Raw genomic sequence first — 12,589 nt, forward strand, 5'->3', positions numbered from 1 at the left:
AGAAATTTAATCAGTACCATTTACAGTAGTTTCAAAAACATCAAACACCTTAGAATAAAACTAAGTAAATGAGTGTAAGACTTCTCCACTGGAAACTACAAAACATTGCTGAGAGAAATGAGAGATTTACGTAAATGGTGGGCTCTACTGTGGATTGAGAGATTCAGTTTTGTTAAGATTCGTTTTTTTCCTTAAATTGATTTATGAATTCTGTGCCATCCCAGTCAAAATTCAGACAAGCTGATTATAAAGTTTATATGGAAATACAAAGGAGCTAGAAAAATCAAGTTTGAAAAGAACAAAGTTAGAAGATTGTATTGCCTGATTTTCAAGACTTCCTGTAAAGCGCCTGTAATCAAGACAGTGTAGTATTGTAGAGGGATAGACACACAGATCAGTGGGACAGAGTAGACAGTCCAGAAATAGACCCACACATACGTGGTCAATCGATCTCGACAAAGGTGCGAAGGCGATTCAATGGAGAAAGGACGGTGTTTTCAACAAATTATAATGGAACAATGAGACACTGTATGCAAAAAACATGAACCTCAGCCCTTATCTTGGACCATATATAAAAATGAACTCAAAACGGATTGTAGGCCTAAGTTTAGATTCTAAAACTTGAAAGCTTCCAGAGGAAAAAAAAATTTTTTTTGTGACTTTGGAACAAGCAAAGATTTCTTAGCACAATCTGCAAGAGAAAGAAAATGGATTTCAGACTTCATCAAAATTTTACAATTCTGTTCTTCCAAAGATACTGTTAAGACAGTGGAAAGACAAGCCACAGACTGGGAGAAAACTTTTGCAAAGCATATGTCTAATAAAGGACTTGTATCCAGGACGTGTGAAGAACTCTTACAACTCAATAAAATGAAAACAACCCAGTTTAAAAATGGGCAAGAGATTTGGATAGACGCTTTAAGATGTTTAAGAAAATCTTAAATCTGCACTCATGGTATGACCCAGCAGTCCCACCGCTAGGCATTCACCCAAGAGAGTGAGAAGTTACGTCAACAGTGGCTTTATTCGCGATTTCTAGTAGCTGAAATCCCAAATGTCATTCATTCAAGTGGTGAATGAATCACCATCTTCCTTGGAATACTGTCAGCAGTAAAAAGAAACTGATACAACATGGCCAGATCTCACAAGCATTCTTTGTAGTGAGAAGAAGCCAGACTCAACAGGAAATCTTTTATTTCCACATAGTTCTACCTGATATTCTGGAAAAAGTAGAACTATGTGGAAATAAAACAGATCAGTGGTTGCTGGGGGTTGGAGATGGAGGGGTGCTGGCTGAGAAAAGCACATGGGAACTTTGGGGGATGACAGAAATCTACAATTTTGATTATGGTTGTGGTTCTACAACTCTGTCAGAATGTATACACCTATGCACTTTGTGTAGGCACTTCACAAGATCCCCAAATGGGCAATAGAGTAGACGTGTGAAAAGGTGCTCGACATGTCACTCATCAGGGAATACAGATTAAAATCACCGTGAGATACCACCTATTAGAATGGCTCAGATGAGAAAGACCGCCAACATCAAATCTCGGTGAGATTGTGGACTATTACAAGCATTCAGTGGTACAGCAACCTCTTTGGAGACTTGTTTGGCACTTTTTATGAAACTGAACATCTGCACTGTGATCCAGCAATTCCACTACTTAGAAGAAAATACACGTTCATGAAAGGACTTGCAGAGGAATGTTTATATAAAGCCCCAGGATGGAAACAGCCCACATGTCCATCATCTGAAAATGGGGTAAATAAATTATTATCACAACGGTATACCACTGAGCTATAAGAAGAGTGAACTGCTGATACAACCATATGGATGGATCTAGAAAACAAAAGAAGTACAAACCAGTCTGTGGTGGTTAAGTGGGCAGGGAGGGGAAGTGACTGGGAAGAGCTGGGAAGCTTCCTGGGTAATGGAGAAGAAAGAACTAAATGCAGATTGGGGCTGTGATCACCTGAGCACAGGTAGTTGTTAAAACTTGTGGAACAGATTAAGATCTGTACATTGTATTGTATGTTAATTATATGTTAGTGAAAGTATTTTATGAGCTCACTCAACATTTTATTGAGTCCTGATTTTTTTTTAGCCATTCTGTTTGGTTATCATGATGTGCCTTTCGCATAACCCACGTGTTTCTATTTGGTACATGTTGTTGATGTTATCCAGTATTCTACTGGAGTTACGAGGGAAGGCTCAACTTCTGATTGATTGATTTCACATGGCTGAAGGCTTCAGATTGTCAAGAGGAGAGGTAAGTAACCTGTGGTTTTGACCCTGGGTCCTATAGGATCTGCCTTCATTTACCCGTTTACCATTTATAGAGCCTCAGTGTTGCAAAGAACAAAAAACATGAAGATTTCCCATGTGCCTTAACCATCGGGGAACCCCTTCTAGAAGCAAATGTGGCTGGAATTCCAGCCTTATGGATTGAGCTGGGTGTGGGGGTTGGGAATTGGAATAGAAGCTCTTGCCCAGCTCCTCTTAAGCATCAGGGTCCTTGCTTTTGTCTTTCCTTTCGTTCTCCATGAGGCATGTCGTCCGTGGGTGTGGCTTCAGCCATCACCACTCTGGGACAATTCCCGAGTTACCTGCAGTTCACGCTTCTCTTCTGAGCAGAGGCTAGTAAGATATCTCGGTACCTACTCTGAACGCTCTGTCCCCACTACTCACAAATGTGCTGTCATTCTCACTCTGTGTAAGGATTCTCTCAAACCTTTCCTGCTGCAGTTCTGTCTTTCCACTTCTCCTCCCATCTTCTTGACCGTAGAAGTCGGGCTCTGCCTCCCCACCCACGCCCTGGAACCTTCTCATTTTAGGATTCACTGAGAACACTTCGTGACCAAATGCCACAGCCAGTTTCCAGCCCTCATCCTTCCTGGCTTCTCTGCAGCAATTGTTGATGTTAATTATCCTTTTTTGTCTCAAAGGAAGACCTCCTCTTCCTTGGTCTGGGGCACCGTTCTCTCTGCTGCTCACTGTGCAGACCCTGCCTTTCTCCTGCCTCCCCTTGGAGATTCCAGGGCCTCTGTGTGTGTCCTTGGCCCTATTTTCTCTTGTGAGAGGACTCTGGCTTGAAAGAAACTTTTTTTCCAATGGCTTCAGTTTCCATGTGTACGTTCATGACGCCACATCTGTATCTTCAAGCCCTGCCTTTCCTGAGTTTCAAGTCTGTATTTCATGTTGTGTACTGAACTCTTCACACTCTCCATCCAAACCAAGCTCCTCACCCCAAGCTGTGGTGTCCTCTGGTTCTACTTCTGGTTACGAGACCAGTGGTCCAGGCCTGTTGCTCCTCGGTGCCTTGGGTGCCCCCTGGAGTCAGTGGATGAAAACCTGGAGCTTCTGCCGGTCTTTCCATGTCCCTCCCCCATTTCCGTCTTCTCCATCCCTCCCACCATTGCCCCAGAGTGGGCCCCCATGACCCCTTGACCTGTTCCTGGGTCTCTCTGCTTTGCACCCACTTTCTCTACAACCCACTTCTGTCTTCAGTCACCCCCCAGTCTGCAGGGTAAAGCCCCAGTTCCTTAGAATGACCTTGAAGCCCTTGGTCTGCGTATTGCCCACCCTGTCTGCACCTGGGTGATGGGAGAACCTGTAAGTTTCAGTTCCAGTTTTCCTCCCGTGTTGTCCTCATCCCTTGGTGGAATGGATTGTTCCCAGCTTCAGGTTTGTTTGGGGCTTGATGTGTTTTTTATTAGTAATCTGTGAGTGTGTCTGTCTGCACATGTTGAGGATGGCACCTGAATTTCTCACTCGTGTGTTCTGGGCCCAGACACAGGGTCTCGTACACAGAGACGCTCATGCAGGGTTATGGAACTGCATCGTTGCCTGGTGGAAGCACCCACCTTCCCCTTCAGGAAGGGCTCTATGCTTCCACATTCCCTGCTCCTCCAGGCACCCCAAGGGATGCAGATGGACCTGGTGTTGCAAGTCCCACCCGAGTGTCTGCGCTCTGGCCGCGGGAGCCCTTCACCTGCTCTGGGGCGTGAGCCCTTGGACTCATCCACCATCTCTTCGGATGACCAGGAAGGACCACTCTGGGATCTGGATGCCTTCCAGCGTCGATGCTAAGAAGAGGGATTTCCTGTTTATGTCATGTCCAAGTGGTCCTGGCAATCCAACTCTCCCAGGCTTTTCCAGAGAAGGGGTGGGAAGGAGACTGGGGAGAAACCCATGCCCTGCCTGGAGTCTTCCTGCAGGAGATGGGAAGTCTGGTCTCCTTACAGAGGAATTGTCTTCCACGCCAAGAACAGTCATGTCTGCTCCTTCCTCGCTCCTGGCAGGGCTTTGGGTGGGCTGTGGTCCCTCTTCTGGCCTTAAATGAAGTGGAACTTGGAGCCAGAGAAGGGACTGTATTGTAGCTAGCTTCTACTCCACTGACACGGCAAGGAAGGACGGTCAGGGATGCTGGAGCGGGCATTTTTCACTGATGCCTTTAATAATTAACTATTTAAGCAACAGAAGGCAGAGTGAGATTGTCTCAAAGGCACACCAGAGCCACAGGAGTTTGGAAGTTGGCTCAGAAATCTGCTTCCCCTCCCCACTTAGTGGCCATTACTTCGATGTATTTTTTATTTCATTTTCCCTCCCCCTGGTTTTTAAGCACGGCAGTCTTCTCCCTAAAGGGGGTTGGGGAGGAAGGTGTTCTGTGAAATATTCTCACACAGTTATTATTTGCCTGGGGCCAGCGCAGGTTTCTTCAGTAAATCAAAATATGCATTTTAGCGAAGTTGAAAACCTCCCTGGCTGAGCCGCTGCAGGTGACAGAGGCGGAGCGGAGGTGACCCACGAGGAGGTGGGGGCTGGCGCTGTCTGTACGCTGGCAGGGTCCCTGGGGCAGGGGGAAGAGGAAATAGAGATGTCAATTTTAGGCCTCAGTATTTAAATATTTTTGATTTGTCTGCTCTATTGCTTTGCTGTTTGTTTGCTTTTTACAAATTCGGCCTGTGGTTTCCAGTGTGTCCTTGAGTTGGTGAAACAGTAAGAGTTATGGGCCATCCTGGCCTGAGCAGCAGCAGCAGCAACTATTTGCTGAATCGCCAGACATCTGGGCTCTGGGATGGATGAGGGAACAGTCCCTGACCTCTGGGGATGCTTGCTGGGAGGAGTTAAGACAAGCCAACGTCCGGCCTCAGCTGCTGCTCCAGCCCCTGCCCCCAGGTTCCAGGGAGGGGTCCAGAGGTTTTGAAGGGTGAGAGAGAGTTACTGCAGCTTGATTCAGGAACTCTCCCTGGGCATGGCATGCTTGTGGAGTGAGCATTAGATGAAGGCCAGGGAAGGAATCCTGGATGTTGTCCAAACTGGCGCTTCATGACCTTTAGTAGCTGGAGTGTCTCCCGGGCTCAGGCGACTCTTGACAGGAGGCGAGCTTGCATGGTTCCCTGGGTTAATGGTCCCTTCCCAGTGAGACTCTGGAGAGGGAACAGTGGGAACTGGGCCACCCCGACGAGGGGAACGGGCAGCCACCCTGGTGACCAGAGCCCTGAGTGCTCAGAGGAGAGCCAAGCCAGCCTGCCCTCTGCTCTCGCCCCCAGCCAGGAGCTGGTGTGGTCCTTTCACACTGGCAGAGCGATCCAGAACCCTCCTGTGACCTCCGGGCCTCGGGTGGTCTGGCTCCCAGGCCCCTCCAGGCCTATGTACTTGTGTTCCTTCTGCTTGGAACCCCAGGCAGTTCTCACCTCTTCCCTCAGACTCCCCTTTCACACGGCTCCCCTCACCACCCCATCTGAAGAGCACCCTTTACCCTGTCAGCAGGTTTTCCTCCAGGTGTTTCAGCTGCCTGACAGGCATCCTCTCCTTGTATCTTATCTGTGTCTCTGGAGATGAGGCGTGGGAAGAAGGGGCTGTCACTGTCCCACTGCCACTGTGGCTCCTGGCTTCTGAGCCTGGCCTCCGGGGGCACTCCCCACCACTGTGTCGTGCAGGCGGGTGGCTGGGGCTTCTGTCTTGCACCCACCATGCAGTCTGTCTACCCACAGCTTGTCTGTTTCCTGGCACACAGAATGCTGTTCACTGCTCACTGCAGATGCTAAGCTAGAATAGTCAAGAAACAGGTTGAAAGTTTCGTGCACTTTTCTCCAGAAAAGGGTTTTGTGTGTCAGTGCATTGACAACTCGCTCACCTCCTCATTCTCCCCATAAACTCAAGCCTCCTAGGACAGTGGTCCTGTCACCCTTCTCCAGGTTTCATAGTCATGAACCACTGCCTGCCTCCATTTTATTTTCTTGGAGTGGAGTTGGGAAGGCAGACATAAAATTAAAAAAAAATGCCTTGATTCAACTTGGATACAATAGGATTCATGAGGCAGTGCATGCGGTATTGTGAGACCCCGGAGTCCACGGATAGCTGGGGTCTGTCCTGAGGTGCTCCCAGCTTCATCCTTCCAGCACCGCTTAGTGGGACAGGCTTTGCAAGGCTCCAGAATGTGCAATTTTTCACCAGGAGTTGTTATTGGCAGGTGAGCGTGCAGTATTAATTTAGCCAGATTCCAGCATCTTAGAATCACACATGAGTATTGAGAAGTCATTGCTGAAACTGCTTGATCAATTTGAATTTAATTAAAAGGCATCGAATCAAAGAATAACATGGAGAAGTACAATAATAACCACCAGCATCTTGGTCATTTTACATCATAATCCTTTTCTATTTTTTCAGTGGAAGCAAGGAGGATTAAGCAGGCTAACTCGCCCCATTCTCTTTTATTCTCCAGGAAAATGAGGATTTCCTTGCCATAAGAGAAAACTTGTGTTTGTCTGCTTTGGTCATCCCTTGTTGTTATATGTGGACTTGTAATAATTTAGATGAAAGGGCACATAAGTCACCTAATACTCTATTTGGATAGAGTATTTCTGAATTAATGCAAAGTTCACGTGAAAGGTCAGTTTTGCCTCCCTGTTCCACCTGCATTTGGAATAAAAAACAAAACACTGTTCTTCCTAAGCAGAATCTAAGTAGAAACGCTGCTGGCCGCTTGGGGCGGGTTGGAATACGCATCTGAAAATTCACAGCCAGGAAGGATTGCTGCGCCCCAGGGCCTCTCCAGAAGGGGGCGCAGTTCCTGGGGGAACGGTGTCTCCACCTGACCTGGGCCCTAGAGCAGACCTTTGGACCAGTTGCACAGCTGAGGAACGAGCTTGTACCTGGCAGAGGCACAGTTGTGTGCGAGAGGGAGAGAACCCAGTGGGTAGAGAAGGTTCTAGTTGTCTCAGGAGCTGGTGAGGCTGTGGGGCTCTCAGTGTGCAATGTGGATCTGAGTGCATCAGGTGGGCGTTCCCTCAGGAGGCTGTCCTCTGACAGGTGAGGCCCAGGTGTCCTACCTGCCTCTGGTCATGAGTGTGACCAGGTGACACTGATCTGTGTGCATGGAAAGGACTTGTGAAAACCTCCCCTCAGGGAGCTCTCTGGGCTTCCCTGGCAGCTCAGACAGTAAAGAGTCCTGCAATGCAGGAGACCTGGGTTCGATCCCCCGGTCGAGAAGATCGGAAGATTCCCCTGGAGAAGGGAGTGGCTCCCCACTCCAGTATTCTTGCCTGAAGAATCCCATGGACAGAGGAGCCTGATGGGCTACAGTCCATGGGGTTGCAAAGAGTCGGACACGACTGAGTGACTGAACAACACACACACACAAAGTGAACTCTCCAGGTCTCTTTCAGGCTCAGCCCGCAGGGAGAATGGCGACTTTTAAGTCCCCCCATCCCCACCCTGGTGTGACCCTAACACCAAGGAAGATCTCCCCCATCTTCTTTAGCTGCTCACCCTGAGCACGGCCCAGCTTGCATGGATCTCTCATCGGCCAACTTTGTCCCACTCTCCGATCCCCAAATTGATGTGCCCATATGGAGGCTGCAGCGCCCCTTTTTGGCTCTTGGCTTTATCTGTACATGGACAATGTTGTGGGGTCTGGACACAGCCCCTCACTGTCCTTGTGGAGCAGATGTGCTAAGGCTGTGGGACCTGTTTTGGGCCCAGGTGGCTGCTGAGCAATCCAAGGAGCACTTTTGTGCATCTCCTTTCTTCTGGGTCACCATCCAAGTTCATGATCCAGAGGGTTCCAGAACTGCCAGGGGCTTTTCCTAGGTGACGTCCTGGGAAAGGAAAGAAGGGCTGTTGTCTTAAAGCACCAAGATAGCAACTTGCTTTCTTCTTTTCCCCCAGTTATCTTCCAGCTCCTGTGTGATGGAGTCAACCAGGCTGGCCCTACACCTTGGTGTGTCCCTTCAGAGCCAGGCTGGAGCATAGCTTTACAGGGTTAACCCTCTCTACTGAGAGATTTCTGCAACCTTTGAGGCAGATGAAGCCAGTGCCAGATTATTTTTGTTGGTGGGGTGGGGGAGGGGTGAGGTGGAGAGAAATGCTGGTTTTGTTTCTTTTCTTTTTTTCATTATCCAGGCCACAGTTTCTTGTTTATTTATTGAAGTGTAGTCGGTTTACAGTGTTGTGTCAGTTTCAGATGTACAGCACAGTGGTTCAGTTGTCCATCTATATTTCTGTTTGTCTACGTTTCTATATTTCTTTGTCTGTATTTCTATTTTTATGTTTGTCTATCTTTCTATATTTCCATCTCTGTATTTTTATCTATATTTCTATCTACCTGTATTTCTACTGTATTTCTATCTATTTGTCTCTCTCTCCATCTGTCTACCCATCTATCCTTTTTCATATTCTTTCTCCTTTACCGGTTAGCTGGTCTTGTGTCTTGAAGGGAAGATGCTGAGATGACTCGGTGTGAGCTCACTCTGTTGGGAGATAGCTCTCTGCTCCCTGGTGTCCCTGCAGCAGGCCACAGCTGGGGAAGTCGCTGCATCCTCATGGTTCACCTTCTTCGGTGTTTACAGAGCACAGTGAATGAGGTCAGGAGCCCTTGCCGAATCTTTAATGGGGATGAAATTTAAAAGACTGAGCTGTGCCCTCCTGTCACCTAACAGTTCTCTGTGTGGGACCCTGTGGTTGCTGGATCTGGGGTGCTCTGTGCCTGTCCCCCCAGGATGCCAGCCTTTCTGGTCCCAGCATCTCCTTGGTCTTCTGGCAGCCAAGAACCTTCTGCTGGAAGAGCTGTGTTTGTCATTGCTCGACAGTGAGGAGACTGAAGCTCTGGGTGAGGCGCGGACCTGAAAGGGGGCTGCACGTCCCCACTGCCCTCCTCCGGGCCGTCATCCTGAATCGCTGCACACCTGCTAATGAGACGAGGCGTCACCTTGTGTTCAGAGCAGCCTCGTTAATTACATGCTCGCAGCCATCCCCTGTGTCCACCACTTGGGCAGCTTCCTCTGCCTTAAATTAACAACAGACCGAGTTAGAGGGAGTTGGGGAGGGTGTCCCTGGAGGCCAGATGCCCCCTACTCCTCGGATGTAGGTGATGACCTCTGCTCAGGATCAGGAAGTGCGGTCCCAGGAGGCCTCTTGTATGAAGGTGGCTCATTTGAGCCACAGGGGCCCAGCCTGGGGTCATTTCCTTTGGCACCTCGTGCCCTTCTGAGGGACGGGGAGGAGGGGGCTGAGCAATCCTCCCACCTGCCAGCAGTTATTGTCCATCCAGAAAGTGAGACAGTAGCAACATGTCTGAGACCCAGAGACAGAGCTCACCTGCACTTTCTTGCGTGTGTCATCTCTAAATACTCCATAAGGTAGGTCACGGGGCAGAGCAGGTCTAGGACCCAGAGCCCCCCGCTCCCCGCCCAGGCCCCCCCTCCCTTTACCACGATCCGCCTCTAGCTGCAAGGACAGCAGAGGGCAGTTACCTTCCCTGAGCTGTTTTCATCATTTGAAAAATGGGAACACGGAGACTGCTTCTTGGGTCTGCTGTGAAACAAACCTACAGCTTCATTGTTTCTCTGCTTCCATGTCTGCTGTCTGCATGCTTCCTGCCCTGTGCCCAGCCTCAAGCCTGTTCCTGGCACATGCTCATATTTGCTAAGCAAATGAAAGTGACGATGATTTGCACATTGGTGGCTAAGGACACCCCACCCTTGTCTTCCTGAATCCCTGCCCCCTTGCCACTCTGCCCCGCCCTCCACCGGAGCTGTCACGGAAGGGCTGTTTGGGTCCCCTCATTGATGGGTGGCCTGGAGGGGTGAGCCCTGTGAGCCTGGCTTGAGAAGCAAAAGAAAGGCTTCACCTCCTCACTTTTTCAGCTCAGTAGCCTGGCTCTTGTCCAGATTAACAGGTTTTGTGGGAGCCTTCCAGGAAGTTGCATACTCTTGAGTTCATTGGCTTGAGTAGTTGTAACCCTGAAGGTCAAGTCCTTTCTGATTGGCTGCTTCAGGACGCATAGTGGGCCAGCGGGGGTAAGCTGCGGTGGCATTCCCGTTTGTTTCTGAATGAGATATTCCCAAGAAGTCACCAAGTGTGAAAATGTGTGTTACCTTGCTAATGGGACACTAATGAAATATTAAAGTGCATCTCTCTTCCTGTCAGTCTCCTGGGGGCCACTGATTCTAGTCTCTCTTTACATAAAGAGCCCCAGGGAATTCACATTTCTTAGTACTTTTCAAAATAACCTTGGTATTTCTGCTGCTACAGTAGAGAAGTTCGTAATTTACATTTGGTGACTGGCTGGGTTGAGGCGCTCTGCCTCTGCGGGGTTGGGGGGTGTGTGTGTGGATTATGATCAGTTCTCCCAGCACCACACTCCAGGCTGACCCCTTCTCCCAGCTCCCCCAGGTCCCCTTTGCCACCCTCTCAGCAGAGACTTGACCCCAGTTTGTAGGGGATGTGGTATCGTAGCCGCTCTGGACTGAGCCAGGCCACCGCCAATCACTGTGCGTGTGTCAGAACATTACCCGCGCCCCCAACCCTCCCCTGCAATCCTGTCGACTGGGCAGCTGGGGAGGTGTTTCTGTTCCCACTTTGCAGGGAAGGCAGCTTGGGCTCTGTGATGTTAAGTGTCCTGCCCGAGCTGCCATCCATGTGCTGTGACCTTGGGTGCATCACATTACCTATGCTTCAGTTCCCCCTGCCGGAAAGGGCCCAAGTGCCATCCCTCCCTCTACATGTGGACATCCCTGGGGACAGAGGCCATACAGGGGCAGTCGGATTTCTGGGTCCAGTTTCTCCCCTGGTCCCTAGCTCTGAGCCTTCATCTTTGGTCTGGCCCCCCACTGCTTGGCACCACATCCTCTGGCTCAGATGCTTGGGGAGGTTGAGTCCCCTCACCCCTACCTGTGAGCCCCACACTGCTGGACACCAGCTCCATCAGGTTGCTGAGTGCTCTGCTGGGGAGTCCGTTGGGACCTCCCAGAGCCTCTTGCCTTTGGGGTTCCCCATTCCTCCAGCTTATTGGGGTGCCCTCCCAAGCGCTGTGCCGTCACAGCCAGGGAGGCATTCTGCCCCTGGTGGCCGGCACCTGCTTGATCCGAGGAGTCCCTGGCCCCTACCCAGAAAACCCTGCTTCTCCCTCACCCACGTAGCTTCCCGCAGCCAAGACTCAGGTCAGCTTCTTCCCAGAAGTTTCTACGAGCCATTTCCTACGCTCAGTGCTCTGCTGCTCTTCCTGATGGTTTTCAAGTTGCTTTACGTGTGGACGTTTCTGTGTGAGGCCCAGAGACTGCTGGGCCAGGCTCTGTGCTCCATGCTGGAGACCATGCTGAGGAACATGCCGGGGTGGTGGTGCAGGGCATGGAGGGGAGAGGACCAGGCTCTGTGCTCCATGCTGGAGACCATGCTGAGGAATGTGCTGGGGTGGTGGTGGGGGGCATGGAGGGGAGAGGACCAGGCTCTGTGCTCCATGCTGGAGACCATGCTAAGGAACGTGCTGGGGTGCCGGGTATGGATGGAGGGGAGAGGACAGGGGAGGCCCCTGGAGGAGGCAGCATGGATCTGGGTTCTGAAGGCAGAAGAGGATGTCTGAGAGTAAAGAGGGGCCCTCCTGCTGGAACAGCATGAATGCAGGCAGGGGACTGGCAAGGATGGGTTAGTCCATTTTATCTGGAGCACAGGGTTCGTGTCAGCATCTTGAGAGGGGGCAAGGGCTCTGCACTACGGCAAAGACCTCCGCTCACGTGGTCTCAAACTGCCTCAGGTGCTGAGCATAATCACAACTGATCATTTCTGAGGGCTCTGGTCGCTTGCCTACCTGCCTCCCCCTGTTGAATGTAGGTTGTGAAAAGACAAGGCTTTTTCATTCCGACTTTTTCACTGTTGTATCTCTGGTGTTAGGGGCAGCACCTGATAGATTTAACAGGTACTGAATAAGTTCTCGAGTGAGTGAACGTGCACTTGAGTTAAGGCAGAGCAAATCCACAGGCGCACACAGCCACAGAGCGCCTAGCTAGTGGCCACTTATTGTGCCTCTGACCAGTGGTACCACATGTAGGGTTGTCCATCCCTTCTCTGCACCTGGTCCAGGCAGACCCTTGGGGAGGGTGGCATGTGTGCACGGTTGAGATGCAGCCAGCTTAGGCTTGGCCGGTGGAAGTTGAGGCTTTCAGTTTAGCAGGTCCGAGAAAACAGGGAGACCTTAGCCAGGGAGGTGCCCAGAGCTGCAGACACTGGGCCAATGTTCTGCTGATTTCTCTTCCCTCCCCAGGAACACATGCTTGTCTCCATCTCACCACCTTTTTATCTTAATTTACG

The 12,589-nt window shown here is 50.3% G+C and overlaps 1 protein-coding gene across 5 annotated transcripts in view; it reads left to right on the forward strand.

The window, feature by feature from the left end:
• Window positions 1-12,589, forward strand: part of CAMTA1 (calmodulin binding transcription activator 1) — a 967,475-nt gene that overhangs the window by 87,307 nt on the left and 867,579 nt on the right. The window lies entirely within an intron of this gene.

The sequence above is a fragment of the Bos grunniens genome, chromosome 16 (assembly GCF_055505025.1).
Source record: "Bos grunniens cultivar Pamir isolate PY7600 chromosome 16, Bosgru_T2T1.0, whole genome shotgun sequence".
Taxonomy (NCBI): Eukaryota; Metazoa; Chordata; class Mammalia; order Artiodactyla; family Bovidae; genus Bos; species Bos grunniens.